This window comes from Ranitomeya imitator, chromosome 6 (assembly GCF_032444005.1).
Source record: "Ranitomeya imitator isolate aRanImi1 chromosome 6, aRanImi1.pri, whole genome shotgun sequence".
In the NCBI taxonomy this organism is placed as follows: Eukaryota; Metazoa; Chordata; class Amphibia; order Anura; family Dendrobatidae; genus Ranitomeya; species Ranitomeya imitator.
The window spans coordinates 554,844,132-554,865,487 of record NC_091287.1 but is presented as its reverse complement, the minus strand read 5'-3'; positions in this window follow the sequence as shown (position 1 = coordinate 554,865,487).

The following is a 21,356-nucleotide window of genomic DNA, read 5'->3' as shown; positions in this document are numbered from 1 at the left end:
CACATGGACCCGTGAACGTTTACCTATGACCGACATGAGCACAGCCGTGGCCAAACGTCAGCAGGCCGTCTTGAAACTAGTTTCATTGGGGCATCGAAGCCACACAGCGCAGGAGCTCTGGAATGCCATAAAGCAGGAGAGCGATGTGTGGTTACTGCCAGCGAATCTCCAGCCAGGCATGGTAGTGTGTGACAATGGCCGAAATCTGGTGGCAGCTTTGGCCCTTGGCAACCTCACTCACATCCCATGTCTGGCACATGTGCTCAATTTGGTTGTGCAGAGTTTTCTGAGGGACTATCCGGATCTTGATGCCCTGCTGCACAAGGTCCGCCTAGAGTGTGCTCACTTGCGGCGTTCCAGCTTGGCCAGATCCCGCATTGCTGCTCTGCAGCGCCGATTCCGCCTTCCGGAACACCGCATCATATGTGACCTACCTACCCGGTGGAATTCCACGTTACATATGTTGGAGCGGTTGTGTGAGCAGCAGCAAGCAGTTATGGAGTACCAGCTGCATCAGGCGCAAAGAAGTCGCAGTCAGCGCCGATCAGACTTCACAACCACAGAGTGGGCCACTATGAAGGACGTCTGCCAGGTTTTGCGTCCTTTTGATTATTCCACGCGGATGGCAAGTGCAGATGATGCACTAGTCAGCATGACTGTCCCCCTTATCTGCCTGCTTCAGCAAACTTTGCAAGGGTTAAGGGATGATGTGGTGGAAGAGGTGGAGGATGAGGAGTCACCTTTTCCATCAGCTTCTGGAGAGTCAGCGCCACGTGGTTCCTCACAAAGGGGTACGCAGGGGCCAATTTGTGAGGAGGATGAGGAGGAGTCAATGGAGGAGGAAGAGCTCCGTCCAGAGGAGGGAGCGACACAATTGTCCAGTGGTCAGTGTGTACAGCGAGGGTGGGGTGATGACGAGCGGGCAGAGATCATGTCTCAAGCAGGGGACAGCGTTTCTGGGCCGGTTGGCACTCTGCAGCACATGGTGGATTTCATGCTGCAGTGCCTGAGAAACGACCGCCGCATCGACCACATTCTCAACATGCCTGATTATTGGGTGTTCACCCTCCTCGATCCTCGCTACCGGGACAACGTCCAAAACCTCATCCCTGCGTTGACCCGGGAGCGTAAATTGCGGGAGTACCACGACACACTGGTGAATTCCATCATCTTCTCCTGTCCAACTGAGAGGAGTGCTGCTAGTGCTTTACAAAGCAGCTCAGTGCGTCGAGGCAGTGGGGGAGGCTCTGCCCAAAGAGGGAGCAGAAGCAGTGCCTCTGCCCAAGGCAAGCCCAGTATGGCACAACTCTGGCACACTTTTGTGTGCCCGCCCCAAATGTCTACACCATCACCGGCGGCTCCAGTCAGCAGGAGGCAACGGTTCCGTCAGATGGTGACAGACTACATGGCTTGCCCTCTTACTGTACTCCCAGACGGCTCTTCCCCGTTCAAGTTTTGGGTCTCTAAGCTGGATACATGGCCAGAGCTAAGCCAGTATGCATTGGAGGTGCTGGCTTGCCCTGCGGCTAGTGTCTTATCGGAACGTGTCTTTAGTGCCGCAGGTGGTGTACTAACAGACCGTCGCATGCGACTATCCTCCGATAACGTTGACCGGCTTACTTTCCTGAAAATGAACCAGGCCTGGATCTCGCAGGAATTTGCCACTCCTCTGCCTGATTAAGTAATTGGGTGTCATCCAGGTCTCCTGCTGTGTTCATCTTTCTACCACCTGAACTGCTATTCCTGGGCTCCAACACCGCCAGTTGCGGCTCAGAAGTGCAGGCTGCACAGTAAAAACATACGACCCAGTGTTATTGGGTTTCAGTAACGTCAGCTGATCCCCAGCTGTGTAGCCGGCAATGTGTCCTGCGACCGCCACGCTGGCACAACAACCTAAATGTAAGGGAACCTGTCCCCCCCCCCCCGTCGTTTGTTACTGAAAGAGCCATCTTGTGCAGCAGTAATGCTGCACAAGGAAAAGGTAGCTCTTTTTTTTTAGCTCTTTGCACACGCAGAACTTAACACTTATAAAATGTGTTCACTGATACCGTTATACCGTCCCGGAGCTGGGACTTTCCTTCGTAATGTGACGCAGCACAGCCGTCATTCCTACCCCCTTGGTGCCATGCGCTGCCTCCTCAGCGTTGTTTTAAGCTGTCACGGAGCCTGCGCTGTTCTGTTATCCCTTGGGCATGCCCTATTTGCGCTGCCTGTCTTCTGACATAATTTGGTGTCAGGCTGGCTGCGCCTGTGCGGCCGCGGTGCCCGAGATCCCGCCTCGCAGTGTCTTCTGATTGAGTCACACTGCGGGCCTGGGATCCATGGGCATGCGCAGTGCATATCTTCCCCTCGGGCTCTCGCTCATTTCCCTCCGCCTTCTTTAGACTGTGCGCCGTCAGCTGATCCCTAGCATGCCACGGCCGTGACACCGCACAGTCTGAAGAAGAGGGAAGGAGGGGAGTGAGAGTCGAGGTTATGCACTGTGCATGCCCATGGTTCCAAGGCCCGCAGTGGGATTACGTTAGATGAGACTGCGAGGTGGGATCTGGAGCAGCGTGGACGCACAGGCACTGACAGCCTGACACCAAATTATGTCAGAAGACAGGCAGCGCTAATTGGGCATGGCCAAGGGCTAACAGAACAGCGCAGGCTCCGTGGCAGCTTAAAACAACGCTGAGGAGGCAGCGCACGGCATCAAGGGGATAGGAATGACAGCTGTGCTGTGTCCCATTACGAAGGAAATTCGCACCTCCGGAACGGTTTAACGGTATAAAGGGACACATTTTTAGTGTTTACTTCGGTGTTTGCAAGGAGCATAATTAAAAGAGCAACCTTTTCCTTTTGCATCCTTAGTGCTGCACAACATGGCTCTTTCAGCTACAAACGTCTTGGGGGGGGGGGGGTTAAAGGTTTCCTTTCAACTTGCTCCAATCAGGCTTCGGCCTACACTCTGTTCCTCTGCTCCTCCTGCTGTCCCTGGGCTCTAACACCGCCAGTTGGTGCCTGGAAGTGCTGTGTGCACAGTCAACAGTCGCTCCTCTGTTATTGGGGTTCAGTAACGTCAGCTGATCCCCAGCTGTGTGTGCGGCAATACCTCCAATCTGCTCCTCCTGCTGTCCCTGGGCTCTAACACCGCCAGTTGGTGCCTGGAAGTGCTGTGTGCACAGTCAACAGTCGCTCCTCTGTTATTGGGGTTCAGTAACGTCAGCTGATCCCCAGCTGTGTATCCGGCAACGTGTCATGCGACCGCCACGCTGGCACAACTAAAATGTAAGGGGACCTGTCCCCCCCCCCCCCTAGGCGTTTGTTACTGAAAGAGCCACCATGTGCAGCACTAATACTGCACAAGGGAAAGGTCGCTCTTGAAATTATGCTCCTTGCAAACGCTGAACTACACACTCATGTAATGTGTCCCCTCACACCGTCCAACCGTCCCGGAGGTGGGACTTTCCTTTGTAATGTGACACAGCACAGCCGTCATTGCTACCCCCTTGGCACCGTGCGCTGCCTCCTTAGCGTTGTTTGATTCCGTCATGGACCCTGCGCTGTTATGTTATCCCTTGGCCATGCACAGTTTGCGCTGCCCGTCCTCTGACATCATTTGTTGTCGTCCTGGCTGCGCCTGTGCGTCCACGCTGCCCGAAATCACACCTCGCAGTGTCGTCTAATGTGATCCCACAGTGGGCCTGGTATCCATGGCCATGCGCAGTGCATATACTAGCCTCTCACTCCCCTTCTTCACGCTTCTTCAGACTAGGCGGCGTCAGCTGATCCCTAATAGCATGCCACGGCCGTGACGCCGCACAGTCTGAAGAAGCAGGAAGGAGGTGAGTGAGAGGCGATGATATGCACTGCGCATGCCCATGGATCCCTGGCCCGCAGTGGGACTACATTAGATGACACTGCAAGGTTGGATCTCGGGCAGCTTGGACGCACAGGCACTGCCAGCCTGACACCTACATGATGTCAGAAGACGGGCACCGCTAACTGTGCATGGCCAAGGGATAACATTACAGTGCGGGCTCCGTGACAGAACCAAACAACGTTGAGGAGGTGGTGCCCGGCACCAAGGGGGTTGGAATGACGGCTGTGCTGTGTCACATTACAAAGGAAAGTCCCACTTCCGGGATGGTTTGACGGTGTGAGGGGACACATTATATGAGTGTGTACTTCAGCGTTTGCAAGGAGCATAATTTTCGGAGCCACCATTTTCCATGTGCAGTATTACTGCTGTACAAGATGGCTCTTTCAGCAACAAATGCCTGGGGGGGGGGGTTAAAGGTTCCCTTTCAACTTGCTCCACTGCAGGCTTCGGCCTACACTCTGCTCCTCTTTGATTCCCTGGGTTTCAACACTGTCAGTTGCCACCTGGAAGTGTTGTCTACACAGAAAAAAACACTAGGTGATGTGTCAGTGGGGTTCAGCACCGCCAGCTGTTCCCCTGCTGTGTAGTCGGCAACGTGTCCAGCACAAGCCACGCTGGCACAACAGAACAAAAGCTGCCACCAGTGCAGGCTTCGGCCTACACTCTGCTCCTCTCCTCCTCCTGCTGACCCTGGGCTCAAACACCGCTAGTTTTTGCCCGGAAGTGCTAGCTGCACAGAGAAAAACACCAGCCAATGTGTTAGTGGGGTTCAGCAACGCCAGCTGTTCCCCTGCTGTGTAGCCGGCAACGTGACCTGCAAACGCCATGCAGGCACAGGAACTGAAATTAAAAGGGAACCTGGCCCCACCCCCCCAGGTGTTTCTATGTATAACAGCCACCTAGTACAGCAGTACTGCTGCATTTGTACAAGGTGGCTGACTTTTTCTCCTTGCCCACGTGGAACTCAACACGTACAAAATGTGTCTCATTGAGACCATTCCACTGTCCCTGAGGTGTGACTTTCCTTTGTAATGATACGCAGCACCCCCCTTGGTAGCGTTTCCCGTCTTTTGTCATCATGGTTAGCTGGCTGCGCCTGTGCATCCGCCCTGCTAGAAACAACGCCCCTCGTTGTCATATTTATTTTGTCAGCGAGGGTGTGGTTTATGGGCACGAGCAGTGCATATGTTCGCCTGTCTTAACTCATCTCCTTCCGCCTTCTTCAGACTGTGCGGCCTCCTGGCCGTGGTAGGCGATAAGGGATCAGCTGAGGCCGCCCAGTCTGGAGCCGGTGTAAGGACATGTGTAAGCGGCAAACCTATTTACTGCACAAGGCCACGAATCCCAGCCACGTAGTGTGATTGTTTGAAAACACACTGTGGGTCTGGGATTCATGTCCATCGCTAACCGCAACGGCCGACATGAAATGAGGTCAGAAGACAGGAAGCGCTCACAGCGCATGGCCAAGGGATCACAATAGCGCAGACTCCTGTACAGCAAATAACAACGCTCAGGAATCTGCGCCCAGTACCTAGGTGCAAATTTTGACACCTGTGCTGCGTCTCGTTAAAAAGACAAGTCACGCCTCCACAACTGTTTGACAGTATAATGGGCTAAATAGTGTACGTGTTTTAGTCAGCGTGTGCAAGGAGCAAAACAAATAGAGCAACCTTTTACTTGTGCAGCATTAATGCTGCACAAGGTGTGGCTCTTGTACCTTGCAACACCTGAGGGGGGGGTTAAAGGTAACCTTTGAAATTGGTTCAACTAGGCTTCGGCCTACACTCTGCTCCTCTCCTCCTCCTGCTGACCCTGGGCTCAAACAACGCCAGTTTCTGCCCGGACATGCTAGCTGCACAGAGAAAAACACCAGCCAATGTGTTAGTGGGGTTCAGCACCGCCTGCTGTTCCCCCGCTGTGTAGCCGGCATCGTGTCCAGCACAAGCCACGCTGGCACAACCGACCAAAAGCTGCCACCAGTGCAGGCTTCGGCCTACACTTTGCTCCTCTCCTCCTCCTGCTGACCCTGGGCTCAAACAACGCCAGTTTCTGCCCGGACATGCTAGCTGCACAGAGAAAAACACCAGCCAATGTGTTAGTGGGGTTCAGCAACGCCAGCTGTTCCCCTGCTGTGTAGCTTGCAACGTGACCTGCAAACGCCACGCAGGCACATGAACTGAAATTGAAGGGAGCCTGCCCCCCACCCACAGGTGTTTCTATGTATATCAGCCACCTTGTACAGCAGTACTGCTGCATTTGTACGAGGTGGCTGACTTTTTCTCCTTGCCCACGTGGAACTCAACACGTACAAAATGTGTCTCATTAGAGACCATTACAATGTCCCTGAGGTGTGACTTTCCTTTGTAATGACACGCAGCACCCCCATTGTTAGCGCTGCCCGTCTCCTGACATCATTGGTTGGCTGGCTGTGCCTGTGCGTCCCCCCTGCCCGACACAACGCCCCCCGTTGTCTCATATATTTTGACTGCGAGGGTGTGATTGATGGGCACGAGCAGTGCATATGTTCCCCTGTTTTCACTCCCCTCCTTCCGCCTTCTTCTGACTGTGCGGCCTCATGGCCGCGGCATGCGATAAGGGATCAGCTGAGGCCGCCCAGTCTGAAGCAGGTGTAAGGACATGTGTGAGCGGCGAACATATTTACTGCCCAAGGCCACGAATCCCAGCACCGCAGTGTGACTTTAGGAAAAGCCACTGTGGGTCTGGGATTTATGGCCATCGTTAACCGCACCGGCCAACATGAAATGAGGTCATGAGACGGCCTGCACTAACAGGGTATTGCCAAGGGATAACACAAGAGCGCAGTTTCCTGTACTGCAAATAACAACGGTAAGGAATCTGCGCACAGCACCTAGGTGTAAATTTGTACACCTGTGCTGCGTCTCCTTAAAAAGACTAGTAGTCACGCCTCCACTACTGTTTGACAGTATAATGGGCTAAATAGTGTACGTGTTTAATTCAGCGTGTGCAAGGAGCAAAATTAAATAGAGCAACCTTTGACTTGTGCATCATTAATGCTGTTCAAGGTGTGGCTCTTGTACCTTGCAACACCTGAGGGGGGGGTTAAAGGTAACCTTTGAAATTGGTTCAACTAGGCTTCGGCCTACACTCTGCTCCTCTACTCCTCCTGCTGACCCTGGGCTCAAACACCGCTAGTTTTTGCCCGGAAATGCTAGCTGCACAGAGAAAAACACCAGCCAATGTGTTAGTGGGGTTCAGCAACGCCAGCTGTTCCCCTGCTGTGTAGTCGGCAACGTGTCCAGCACAAGCCACGCTGGCACAACAGAACAAAAGCTGCCACCAGTGCAGGCTTCGGCCTACACTTTGCTCCTCTCCTCCTCCTGCTGACCCTGGGCTCAAACAACGCCAATTTCTGCCCGGACATGCTAGCTGCACAGAGAAAAACACCAGCCAATGTGTTAGTGGGGTTCAGCACCGCCAGCTGTTCCTCTGCTGTGTAGTCGGCATCGTGTCCAGCACAAGCCACGCTGGCACAACTGACCAAAAGCTGCCACCAGTGCAGGCTTCGGCCTACACTTTGCTCCTCTCCTCCTCCTGCTGACCCTGGGCTCAAACAACGCCAGTTTCTGCCCGGACATGCTAGCTGCACAGAGATAAAAAAAACAGCCAATGTGTTAGTGGGGTTCAGCACCGCCAGCTGTTCCCCTGCTGTGTAGCTGGCAACGTGTCCTGCAAACGCCACGTAGGCACATGAACTGAAATTGAAGGGAGCCTGCCCCCCACCCCCCCAGGTGTTTCTATGTATAACAGCCACCTTGTACAGCAGTACTGCTGCATTTGTACAAGGTGGCTGACTTTTTCTCCTTGCACACGTGGAACTCAACAAGTACAAAATGTGTCTCATTACAGACCATTACAATGTCCCTGAGGTGTGACTTTCCTTTTTAATGACACGCAGCACCCCCATTGTTAGCGCTGCCCGTCTCCTGACATCATTGGTTGGCTGGCTGTGCCTGTGCGTCCCCCCTGCCCGACACAACGCCCCCCGTTGTCTCATATATTTTGACTGCGAGGGTGTGATTGATGGGCACGAGCAGTGCATATGTTCCCCTGTTTTCACTCCCCTCCTTCCGCCTTCTTCTGACTGTGCGGCCTCATGGCCGCGGCATGCGATAAGGGATCAGCTGAGGCCGCCCAGTCTGAAGCAGGTGTAAGGACATGTGTGAGCGGCGAACATATTTACTGCACAAGGCCACGAATCCCAGCACCGCAGTGTGACTTTAGGAAAAGCCACTGTGGGTCTGGGACTTATGGCCATCGTTAACCGCACCGGCCAACATGAAATGAGGTCATGAGACGGCCTGCACTAACAGGGTATTGCCAAGGGATAACACAAGAGCGCAGTTTCCTGTACTGCAATTAACAACGGTAAGGAATCTGCGCACAGCACCTAGGTGTAAATTTGTACACCTGTGCTGCGTCACCTTAAAAAGACTAGTAGTCACGCCTCCACTACTGTTTGACAGTATAATGGGCTAAATAGTGTACGTGTTTAATTCAGCGTGTGCAAGGAGCAAAATTAAATAGAGCAACCTTTGACTTGTGCATCATTAATGCTGTTCAAGGTGTGGCTCTTGTACCTTGCAACACCTGAGGGGGGGGTTAAAGGTAACCTTTGAAATTGGTTCAACTAGGCTTCGGCCTACACTCTGCTCCTCTACTCCTCCTGCTGACCCTGGGCTCAAACACCGCTAGTTTTTGCCCGGAAATGCTAGCTGCACAGAGAAAAACACCAGCCAATGTGTTAGTGGGGTTCAGCACCGCCAGCTGTTCCCCCGCTGTGTAGCCGGCATCGTGTCCAGCACAAGCCACGCTGGCACAACCGACCAAAAGCTGCCACCAGTGCAGGCTTCGGCCTACACTTTGCTCCTCTCCTCCTCCTCCTGCTGACCCTGGGCTCAAACACCGCTAGTTTTTGCCCGGAACTGCTAGCTGCACAGAGAAAAACACCAGCCAATGTGTTAGTGGGGTTCAGCACCGCCAGCTGTTCCCCCGCTGTGTAGCCGGCATCGTGTCCAGCACAAGCCACGCTGGCACAACCGACCAAAAGCTGCCACCAGTGCAGGCTTCGGCCTACACTTTGCTCCTCTCCTCCTCCTCCTGCTGACCCTGGGCTCTAACACCGCTAGTTTTTGCCCGGACATGCAATCTGCACAGAGAAAAACACCAGTCAATGTGTCAGTGGGGTTCAGCAATGCCAGCTGTTCCCCTGCTGTGTAGCTTGCAACGTGACCTGCAAACGCCACGCAGGCACATGAACTGAAATTGAAGGGAGCCTGCCCCCCACCCACAGGTGTTTCTATGTATAACAGCCACCTTGTACAGCAGTACTGCTGCATTTGTACAAGGTGGCTGACTTTTTCTCCTTGCCCACGTGGAACTCAACACGTACAAAATGTGTCTCATTAGAGACCATTACAATGTCCCTGAGGTGTGACTTTCCTTTGTAATGACACGCAGCACCACCCTTGTTAGCGCTGCCCGTCTTTTGACATCATTGGTTAGCTGGCTGCGCCTGTGCATCTCCCCTGCTCGAAACAACGCCCCTCGGTGTCTTATTTTTTTGGACAGCGAGGGTGTGATTGATGGGCATGTGCAGTGCATATGTTTGCCTGTGTTCACTCATCTCCTTCCGCCTTCTTCAGACTGGGTGTCCTCATGGCCGCGGCAGGCGATAAGGGATCAGATGAGGCCGCCCAGTCTGAAGCAGGTGTAAGGACATGTGTGAGCGGCAAACATATTTAGTGCACCAGGGCACGAATCCCAGCACCGCAGTGTGATTTTTTAAAAACACACTGTGGGTCTGGGATTCATGTCCATCGCTAACCGCAACGGCCAACATGAAATGAGGTCATAAGACAGGAAGCGCTCACAGCGCATGGCCAAAGGATCACAAGAGCGCAGACTCCTGTACAGCAACTAACAACGCTCAGGAAGCTGCGCCCATGCAAAAAGGTGTTCTTTTCGACACCTGTGCTGCTTTTCTTTAAAAAGACAAGTCACGCCTCCACTACTGATTAACAGTATAATGGGCTAAATAGTCTACGTGTTGCATTCAGCTTGTGCAAGTAGAAAAATTAATAGAGCAACCTTTTACTTGTGCAGCATTAATGCTGCAGAAGGAGTGGCTCTTGTACTTTGTAACACCTGAGGGGGGGTTAAAGGTAACCTTTGAAATTGGTTCAACTAGGCTTCGGCCTACACTCTGCTCCTCTCCTCCTCCTGCTGACCCTGGGCTCTAACAACGCTAGTTTTTGCCCGGAAATGCTAGCTGCACAGAGAAAAACACCAGCCAATGTGTTAGTGGGGTTCAGCACCGCCAGCTGTTCCCCCGCTGTGTAGCCGGCATCGTGTCCAGCACAAGCCACGCTGGCACAACCGACCAGAAGCTGCCACCAGTGCAGGCTTCGGCCTACACTTTGCTCCTCTCCTCCTCCTCCTGCTGACCCTGGGCTCTAACACCGCTAGTTTTTGCCCGGACATGCAATCTGCACAGAGAAAAACACCAGTCAATGTGTCAGTGGGGTTCAGCAACGCCAGCTGTTCCCCTGCTGTGTAGCCGGCAACGTGACCTGCAAACGCCACGCAGGCACATGAACTGAAATTGAAGGGAGCCTGCCCCCCACCCACAGGTGTTTCTATGTATAACAGCCACCTTGTACAGCAGTACTGCTGCATTTGTACAAGGTGGCTGACTTTTTCTCCTTGCCCACGTGGAACTCAACACGTACAAAATGTGTCTCATTAGAGACCATTACAATGTCCCTGAGGTGTGACTTTCCTTTGTAATGACACGCAGCACCACCCTTGTTAGCGCTGCCCGTCTTTTGACATCATTGGTTAGCTGGCTGCGCCTGTGCATCTCCCCTGCTCCAAACAACGCCCCACGGTGTCTTATTTTTTTGGACAGCGAGGGTGTGATTGATGGGCATGTGCAGTGGATATGTTTGCCTGTGTTCACTCATCTCCTTCCGCCTTCTTCAGACTGGGTGTCCTCATGGCCGCGGCAGGCGATAAGGGATCAGATGAGGCCGCCCAGTCTGAAGCAGGTGTAAGGACATGTGTGAGCGGCAAACATATTTAGTGCACCAGGGCACGAATCCCAGCACCGCAGTGTGATTTTTTAAAAACACACTGTGGGTCTGGGATTCATGTCCATCGCTAACCGCAACGGCCAACATGAAATGAGGTCATAAGACAGGAAGCGCTCACAGCGCATGGCCAAAGGATCACAAGAGCGCAGACTCCTGTACAGCAACTAACAACGCTCAGGAAGCTGCGCCCATGCAAAAAGGTGTTGTTTTCGACACCTGTGCTGCTTTTCTTTAAAAAGACAAGTCACGCCTCCACTACTGATTAACAGTATAATGGGCTAAATAGTCTACGTGTTGCATTCAGCTTGTGCAAGTAGAAAAATTAATAGAGCAACCTTTTACTTGTGCAGCATTAATGCTGCAGAAGGAGTGGCTCTTGTACTTTGTAACACCTGAGGGGGGGTTAAAGGTAACCTTTGAAATTGGTTCAACTAGGCTTCGGCCTACACTCTGCTCCTCTCCTCCTCCTGCTGACCCTGGGCTCTAACAACGCTAGTTTTTGCCCGGAAATGCTAGCTGCACAGAGAAAAACACCAGCCAATGTGTTAGTGGGGTTCAGCACCGCCAGCTGTTCCCCTGCTGTGCAGCTTGCAACGTGACCTGCAAACGCCACGCAGGCACATGAACTGAAATTGAAGGGAGCCTGGCCCCCACCCCCAGGTGTTTCTATGTATAACAGCCACCTTGTACAGCAGTACTGCTGCATTTGTACAAGGTGGCTGATGTTTTCTCCTTGCCCACGTGGAACTCAACACGTACAAAATGTGTCTCTTTGAGACCATTCCACTGTCCCTGAGGTGTGACTTTCCTTTCTAATGATACGCAGCACCCCCCTTGGTAGCGCTTCCCGTCTTCTGACATCATTGGTTGGCTACTTGCGCCTGTTCGTCCGCCCTGCCTGAATAAAATGCTCCTCGTTGTCTTAATTATTTTGACTGCGAGGGTGTGATTGATGGGCACGAGCAGTGCATATCTTCGCCTGTCTTAACTCATCTCCTTCAGCCTTCTTCAGACTGTGCAGCCTCATGGCCGCGGCATGCAAGAAGGGATCAGCAGAGGCCGCCCAGTCTGAAGCAGGTGTAAGGACGTGTGTGAGCGGCCAAAATATTTACTGCTCAAGGCCACGAATCCCAGCACCGCAGTGTGGCTTTATGAAAAGACACTGTGGGTCTGGGATTTATGGCCATCGTTAACCGCACCGGCCAACATGAAATGATGTCATAAGATGGGCAGCGCTAACAGGGCATTGCCAAGGGATAACACAAGAGCGCAGACTCCTGTACAGCAAATAACAACGCTCAGGAAGCTGCTCCAAGCACCAAGGCGTTATTTTGGACACCTGTGCTGCGTCTCATCAAAAAACCAAGTCACGCATCCACTACAGTTTGACTGTAGAATGGGGTAAATTGTGTATGTCTTTCATTCAGCGTGTGCAAGTAGACAAATTAATAGAGCAACCTTTCACTTGTGCAGCATTAATACTGCACAAGGTGTGTCTCTTGTACTTTGTAACACCTGAGGGGGGGGTTAAAGGTTTCCTTTGAAATTGGTTCAACTAAGCTTCGGCCTACACTCTGCTCCTCTCCTCCTCCTCCTGCTTCAACACGGGCTCTAACATCGCTAGTTTTTGCCCGCAAGTGCTAGCTGCACAGAGAAAAACACACGCCATTGTGTTAGTGGGGTTCAGCAATGCCAGCTGTTCCCCCAGTGTGTAGCCGGCAAAGTGTCCTGCAAACGCAACGCAGACACAAAGCTGCCTCCAGTGCAGGCTTCGGCCTACACTCATCTCCCCCTGCTTACCCTTTGCTCCAACACCGCTAGTTGGGGCTCTAGGAAGACAATCTTTAATAGGCAAGGCAACGCATCCGGGTTCCAGCACCGCCAGCTGGTTCTCGGCAGTGTTCTTGTCACAGGTACTCCCTCGTGCCAAGCCTGGTTTCAGCACCGTCAGCTGTTTCCGGGTTGTGTCAAGCTCACTGAGACACCTATGCTTGCCTCGTCGTGGTGCGGTCGGGTTAGCCAACTCCAGGGTGCCTCCAGTTTAGGAGCTTCCTATGTGGGCTGCGTGAACTGGTAGTCAAGGCTGGTTCTGTAGTGCCAGTAGGCCCAGCTCCCCCTGTAGGACTGTTGGGGTTCGGTAACTGCGGCTGCCTCGCGGCCTAGCTGTTCTCTCCTCTCCTGTGGGCCTTGGGGTCCACCACCTGGTTCCAGCACCGTCAGCTGGTTCCGGGCCGAGCCTTTGGCTTAGGTGCCTCCTCCTGGGTATCCGAGTTCCGCCAACGCCAGGCGGTCCTTGGTAGTGCTTTTAAGCGCGGGCACCTACAGCTTAGTAACCGGGTTCCAGCACCGTCAGCTGGTCCTCGGTCGTGCCATTGGCTCTTGCACACTGGGGCAACGCATCCGGGTTCCAGCACCGCCAGCTGGTTCTCGGCAGTGTTTTTGTCACAGGTACTCCCTCGTGCCAAGCCTGGTTTCAGCACCGTCAGCTGTTTCCGGGTTGTGTCAAGCTCACTGAGACACCTATGCTTGCCTCGTCGTGGTGCGGTCGGGTTAGCCAACTCCAGGGTGCCTCCAGTTTAGGAGCTTCCTATGTGGGCTGCGTGAACTGGTAGTCAAGGCTGGTTCTGTAGTGCCAGTAGGCCCAGCTCCCCCTGTAGGACTGTTGGGGTTCGGTAACTGCGGCTGCCTCGCGGCCTAGCTGTTCTCTCCTCTCCTGTGGGCCTTGGGGTCCACCACCTGGTTCCAGCACCGTCAGCTGGTTCCGGGCCGAGCCTTTGGCTTAGGTGCCTCCTCCTGGGTATCCGAGTTCCGCCAACGCCAGGCGGTCCTTGGTAGTGCTTTTAAGCGCGGGCACCTACAGCTTAGTAACCGGGTTCCAGCACCGTCAGCTGGTCCTCGGTCGTGCCATTGGCTCTTGCACACTGGGGCAACGCATCCGGGTTCCAGCACCGCCAGCTGGTTCTCGGCAGTGTTTTTGTCACAGGTACTCCCTCGTGCCAAGCCTGGTTTCAGCACCGTCAGCTGTTTCCGGGTTGTGTCAAGCTCACTGAGACACCTATGCTTGCCTCGTCGTGGTGCGGTCGGGTTAGCCAACTCCAGGGTGCCTCCAGTTTAGGAGCTTCCTATGTGGGCTGCGTGAACTGGTAGTCAAGGCTGGTTCTGTAGTGCCAGTAGGCCCAGCTCCCCCTGTAGGACTGTTGGGGTTCGGTAACTGCGGCTGCCTCGCGGCCTAGCTGTTCTCTCCTCTCCTGTGGGCCTTGGGGTCCACCACCTGGTTCCAGCACCGTCAGCTGGTTCCGGGCCGAGCCTTTGGCTTAGGTGCCTCCTCCTGGGTATCCGAGTTCCGCCAACGCCAGGCGGTCCTTGGTAGTGCTTTTAAGCGCGGGCACCTACAGCTTAGTAACCGGGTTCCAGCACCGTCAGCTGGTCCTCGGTCGTGCCATTGGCTCTTGCACACTGGGGCAACGCATCCGGGTTCCAGCACCGCCAGCTGGTTCTCGGCAGTGTTTTTGTCACAGGTACTCCCTCGTGCCAAGCCTGGTTTCAGCACCGTCAGCTGTTTCCGGGTTGTGTCAAGCTCACTGAGACACCTATGCTTGCCTCGTCGTGGTGCGGTCGGGTTAGCCAACTCCAGGGTGCCTCCAGTTTAGGAGCTTCCTATGTGGGCTGCGTGAACTGGTAGTCAAGGCTGGTTCTGTAGTGCCAGTAGGCCCAGCTCCCCCTGTAGGACTGTTGGGGTTCGGTAACTGCGGCTGCCTCGCGGCCTAGCTGTTCTCTCCTCTCCTGTGGGCCTTGGGGTCCACCACCTGGTTCCAGCACCGTCAGCTGGTTCCGGGCCGAGCCTTTGGCTTAGGTGCCTCCTCCTGGGTATCCGAGTTCCGCCAACGCCAGGCGGTCCTTGGTAGTGCTTTTAAGCGCGGGCACCTACAGCTTAGTAACCGGGTTCCAGCACCGTCAGCTGGTCCTCGGTCGTGCCATTGGCTCTTGCACACTGGGGCAACGCATCCGGGTTCCAGCACCGCCAGCTGGTTCTCGGCAGTGTTTTTGTCACAGGTACTCCCTCGTGCCAAGCCTGGTTTCAGCACCGTCAGCTGTTTCCGGGTTGTGTCAAGCTCACTGAGACACCTATGCTTGCCTCGTCGTGGTGCGGTCGGGTTAGCCAACTCCAGGGTGCCTCCAGTTTAGGAGCTTCCTATGTGGGCTGCGTGAACTGGTAGTCAAGGCTGGTTCTGTAGTGCCAGTAGGCCCAGCTCCCCCTGTAGGACTGTTGGGGTTCGGTAACTGCGGCTGCCTCGCGGCCTAGCTGTTCTCTCCTCTCCTGTGGGCCTTGGGGTCCACCACCTGGTTCCAGCACCGTCAGCTGGTTCCGGGCCGAGCCTTTGGCTTAGGTGCCTCCTCCTGGGTATCCGAGTTCCGCCAACGCCAGGCGGTCCTTGGTAGTGCTTTTAAGCGCGGGCACCTACAGCTTAGTAACCGGGTTCCAGCACCGTCAGCTGGTCCTCGGTCGTGCCATTGGCTCTTGCACACTGGGGCAACGCATCCGGGTTCCAGCACCGCCAGCTGGTTCTCGGCAGTGTTTTTGTCACAGGTACTCCCTCGTGCCAAGCCTGGTTTCAGCACCGTCAGCTGTTTCCGGGTTGTGTCAAGCTCACTGAGACACCTATGCTTGCCTCGTCGTGGTGCGGTCGGGTTAGCCAACTCCAGGGTGCCTCCAGTTTAGGAGCTTCCTATGTGGGCTGCGTGAACTGGTAGTCAAGGCTGGTTCTGTAGTGCCAGTAGGCCCAGCTCCCCCTGTAGGACTGTTGGGGTTCGGTAACTGCGGCTGCCTCGCGGCCTAGCTGTTCTCTCCTCTCCTGTGGGCCTTGGGGTCCACCACCTGGTTCCAGCACCGTCAGCTGGTTCCGGGCCGAGCCTTTGGCTTAGGTGCCTCCTCCTGGGTATCCGAGTTCCGCCAACGCCAGGCGGTCCTTGGTAGTGCTTTTAAGCGCGGGCACCTACAGCTTAGTAACCGGGTTCCAGCACCGTCAGCTGGTCCTCGGTCGTGCCATTGGCTCTTGCACACTGGGGCAACGCATCCGGGTTCCAGCACCGCCAGCTGGTTCTCGGCAGTGTTTTTGTCACAGGTACTCCCTCGTGCCAAGCCTGGTTTCAGCACCGTCAGCTGTTTCCGGGTTGTGTCAAGCTCACTGAGACACCTATGCTTGCCTCGTCGTGGTGCGGTCGGGTTAGCCAACTCCAGGGTGCCTCCAGTTTAGGAGCTTCCTATGTGGGCTGCGTGAACTGGTAGTCAAGGCTGGTTCTGTAGTGCCAGTAGGCCCAGCTCCCCCTGTAGGACTGTTGGGGTTCGGTAACTGCGGCTGCCTCGCGGCCTAGCTGTTCTCTCCTCTCCTGTGGGCCTTGGGGTCCACCACCTGGTTCCAGCACCGTCAGCTGGTTCCGGGCCGAGCCTTTGGCTTAGGTGCCTCCTCCTGGGTATCCGAGTTCCGCCAACGCCAGGCGGTCCTTGGTAGTGCTTTTAAGCGCGGGCACCTACAGCTTAGTAACCGGGTTCCAGCACCGTCAGCTGGTCCTCGGTCGTGCCATTGGCTCTTGCACACTGGGGCAACGCATCCGGGTTCCAGCACCGCCAGCTGGTTCTCGGCAGTGTTTTTGTCACAGGTACTCCCTCGTGCCAAGCCTGGTTTCAGCACCGTCAGCTGTTTCCGGGTTGTGTCAAGCTCACTGAGACACCTATGCTTGCCTCGTCGTGGTGCGGTCGGGTTAGCCAACTCCAGGGTGCCTCCAGTTTAGGAGCTTCCTATGTGGGCTGCGTGAACTGGTAGTCAAGGCTGGTTCTGTAGTGCCAGTAGGCCCAGCTCCCCCTGTAGGACTGTTGGGGTTCGGTAACTGCGGCTGCCTCGCGGCCTAGCTGTTCTCTCCTCTCCTGTGGGCCTTGGGGTCCACCACCTGGTTCCAGCACCGTCAGCTGGTTCCGGGCCGAGCCTTTGGCTTAGGTGCCTCCTCCTGGGTATCCGAGTTCCGCCAACGCCAGGCGGTCCTTGGTAGTGCTTTTAAGCGCGGGCACCTACAGCTTAGTAACCGGGTTCCAGCACCGTCAGCTGGTCCTCGGTCGTGCCATTGGCTCTTGCACACTGGGGCAACGCATCCGGGTTCCAGCACCGCCAGCTGGTTCTCGGCAGTGTTTTTGTCACAGGTACTCCCTCGTGCCAAGCCTGGTTTCAGCACCGTCAGCTGTTTCCGGGTTGTGTCAAGCTCACTGAGACACCTATGCTTGCCTCGTCGTGGTGCGGTCGGGTTAGCCAACTCCAGGGTGCCTCCAGTTTAGGAGCTTCCTATGTGGGCTGCGTGAACTGGTAGTCAAGGCTGGTTCTGTAGTGCCAGTAGGCCCAGCTCCCCCTGTAGGACTGTTGGGGTTCGGTAACTGCGGCTGCCTCGCGGCCTAGCTGTTCTCTCCTCTCCTGTGGACCTTCGGGTCCACCACCTGGTTCCAGCACCGTCAGCTGGTTCCGGGCCGAGCCTTTGGCTTAGGTGCCTCCTCCTGGGTATCCGAGTTCCGCCAACGCCAGGCGGTCCTTGGTAGTGCTTTTAAGCGCGGGCACCTACAGCTTAGTAACCGGGTTCCAGCACCGTCAGCTGGTCCTCGGTCGTGCCATTGGCTCTTGCACACTGGGGCAACGCATCCGGGTTCCAGCACCGCCAGCTGGTTCTCGGCAGTGTTTTTGTCACAGGTACTCCCTCGTGCCAAGCCTGGTTTCAGCACCGTCAGCTGTTTCCGGGTTGTGTCAAGCTCACTGAGACACCTATGCTTGCCTCGTCGTGGTGCGGTCGGGTTAGCCAACTCCAGGGTGCCTCCAGTTTAGGAGCTTCCTATGTGGGCTGCGTGAACTGGTAGTCAAGGCTGGTTCTGTAGTGCCAGTAGGCCCAGCTCCCCCTGTAGGACTGTTGGGGTTCGGTAACTGCGGCTGCCTCGCGGCCTAGCTGTTCTCTCCTCTCCTGTGGGCCTTGGGGTCCACCACCTGGTTCCAGCACCGTCAGCTGGTTCCGGGCCGAGCCTTTGGCTTAGGTGCCTCCTCCTGGGTATCCGAGTTCCGCCAACGCCAGGCGGTCCTTGGTAGTGCTTTTAAGCGCGGGCACCTACAGCTTAGTAACCGGGTTCCAGCACCGTCAGCTGGTCCTCGGTCGTGCCATTGGCTCTTGCACACTGGGGCAACGCATCCGGGTTCCAGCACCGCCAGCTGGTTCTCGGCAGTGTTTTTGTCACAGGTACTCCCTCGTGCCAAGCCTGGTTTCAGCACCGTCAGCTGTTTCCGGGTTGTGTCAAGCTCACTGAGACACCTATGCTTGCCTCGTCGTGGTGCGGTCGGGTTAGCCAACTCCAGGGTGCCTCCAGTTTAGGAGCTTCCTATGTGGGCTGCGTGAACTGGTAGTCAAGGCTGGTTCTGTAGTGCCAGTAGGCCCAGCTCCCCCTGTAGGACTGTTGGGGTTCGGTAACTGCGGCTGCCTCGCGGCCTAGCTGTTCTCTCCTCTCCTGTGGGCCTTGGGGTCCACCACCTGGTTCCAGCACCGTCAGCTGGTTCCGGGCCGAGCCTTTGGCTTAGGTGCCTCCTCCTGGGTATCCGAGTTCCGCCAACGCCAGGCGGTCCTTGGTAGTGCTTTTAAGCGCGGGCACCTACAGCTTAGTAACCGGGTTCCAGCACCGTCAGCTGGTCCTCGGTCGTGCCATTGGCTCTTGCACACTGGGGCAACGCATCCGGGTTCCAGCACCGCCAGCTGGTTCTCGGCAGTGTTTTTGTCACAGGTACTCCCTCGTGCCAAGCCTGGTTTCAGCACCGTCAGCTGTTTCCGGGTTGTGTCAAGCTCACTGAGACACCTATGCTTGCCTCGTCGTGGTGCGGTCGGGTTAGCCAACTCCAGGGTGCCTCCAGTTTAGGAGCTTCCTATGTGGGCTGCGTGAACTGGTAGTCAAGGCTGGTTCTGTAGTGCCAGTAGGCCCAGCTCCCCCTGTAGGACTGTTGGGGTTCGGTAACTGCGGCTGCCTCGCGGCCTAGCTGTTCTCTCCTCTCCTGTGGGCCTTGGGGTCCACCACCTGGTTCCAGCACCGTCAGCTGGTTCCGGGCCGAGCCTTTGGCTTAGGTGCCTCCTCCTGGGTATCCGAGTTCCGCCAACGCCAGGCGGTCCTTGGTAGTGCTTTTAAGCGCGGGCACCTACAGCTTAGTAACCGGGTTCCAGCACCGTCAGCTGGTCCTCGGTCGTGCCATTGGCTCTTGCACACTGGGGCAACGCATCCGGGTTCCAGCACCGCCAGCTGGTTCTCGGCAGTGTTTTTGTCACAGGTACTCCCTCGTGCCAAGCCTGGTTTCAGCACCGTCAGCTGTTTCCGGGTTGTGTCAAGCTCACTGAGACACCTATGCTTGCCTCGTCGTGGTGCGGTCGGGTTAGCCAACTCCAGGGTGCCTCCAGTTTAGGAGCTTCCTATGTGGGCTGCGTGAACTGGTAGTCAAGGCTGGTTCTGTAGTGCCAGTAGGCCCAGCTCCCCCTGTAGGACTGTTGGGGTTCGGTAACTGCGGCTGCCTCGCGGCCTAGCTGTTCTCTCCTCTCCTGTGGGCCTTGGGGTCCACCACCTGGTTCCAGCACCGTCAGCTGGTTCCGGGCCGAGCCTTTGGCTTAGGTGCCTCCTCCTGGGTATCCGAGTTCCGCCAACGCCAGGCGGTCCTTGGTAGTGCTTTTAAGCGCGGGCACCTACAGCTTAGTAACCGGGTTCCAGCACCGTCAGCTGGTCCTCGGTCGTGCCATTGGCTCTTGCACACTGGGGCAACGCATCCGGGTTCCAGCACCGCCAGCTGGTTCTCGGCAGTGTTTTTGTCACAGGTACTCCCTCGTGCCAAGCCTGGTTTCAGCACCGTCAGCTGTTTCCGGGTTGTGTCAAGCTCACTGAGACACCTATGCTTGCCTCGTCGTGGTGCGGTCGGGTTAGCCAACTCCAGGGTGCCTCCAGTTTAGGAGCTTCCTATGTGGGCTGCGTGAACTGGTAGTCAAGGCTGGTTCTGTAGTGCCAGTAGGCCCAGCTCCCCCTGTAGGACTGTTGGGGTTCGGTAACTGCGGCTGCCTCGCGGCCTAGCTGTTCTCTCCTCTCCTGTGGACCTTCGGGTCCACCACCTGGTTCCAGCACCGTCAGCTGGTTCCGGGCCGAGCCTTTGGCTTAGGTGCCTCCTCCTGGGTATCCGAGTTCCGCCAACGCCAGGCGGTCCTTGGTAGTGCTTTTAAGCGCGGGCACCTACAGCTTAGTAACCGGGTTCCAGCACCGTCAGCTGGTCCTCGGTCGTGCCATTGGCTCTTGCACACTGGGGCAACGCATCCGGGTTCCAGCACCGCCAGCTGGTTCTCGGCAGTGTTTTTGTCACAGGTACTCCCTCGTGCCAAGCCTGGTTTCAGCACCGTCAGCTGTTTCCGGGTTGTGTCAAGCTCACTGAGACACCTATGCTTGCCTCGTCGTGGTGCGGTCGGGTTAGCCAACTCCAGGGTGCCTCCAGTTTAGGAGCTTCCTATGTGGGCTGCGTGAACTGGTAGTCAAGGCTGGTTCTGTAGTGCCAGTAGGCCCAGCTCCCCCTGTAGGACTGTTGGGGTTCGGTAACTGCGGCTGCCTCGCGGCCTAGCTGTTCTCTCCTCTCCTGTGGGCCTTGGGGTCCACCACCTGGTTCCAGCACCGTCAGCTGGTTCCGGGCCGAGCCTTTGGCTTAGGTGCCTCCTCCTGGGTATCCGAGTTCCGCCAACGCCAGGCGGTCCTTGGTAGTGCTTTTAAGCGCGGGCACCTACAGCTTAGTAACCGGGTTCCAGCACCGTCAGCTGGTCCTCGGTCGTGCCATTGGCTCTTGCACACTGGGGCAACGCATCCGGGTTCCAGCACCGCCAGCTGGTTCTCAGCAGTGTTCTTGTCACAGGTACTCCCTCGTGCCAAGCCTGGTTTCAGCACCGTCAGCTGTTTCCGGGTTGTGTCAACTTCACTGAGACGCCTATGCTTGCCCCGTCGTGGTGCGGTCGAGTTAGCCAACTCCAGGGTGCCTCCAGTTTAGGAGCTTCCTATGTGGGCTGCGTGAACTGGTAGTCAAGGCTGGTTATGTAGTGCCAGTAGGCCCAGCTCCCCCTGTAGGACTGTTGGGGTTCGGTAACTGCGGCTGCCTCGCGGCCTAGCTGTTCTCTCCTCTCCTGTGGGCCTTCGGGTCCACCACCTGGTTCCAGCACCGTCAGCTGGTTCTCGGCAGTGTCTTTTGCTCTTGTACCTTCTGCTCCCCATCCTGGTTCCAGTACCGTCAGCTGGTTCCGGGCAGAGCCTTTGGCTTAGGTGCCTCCTTCTGGGTATC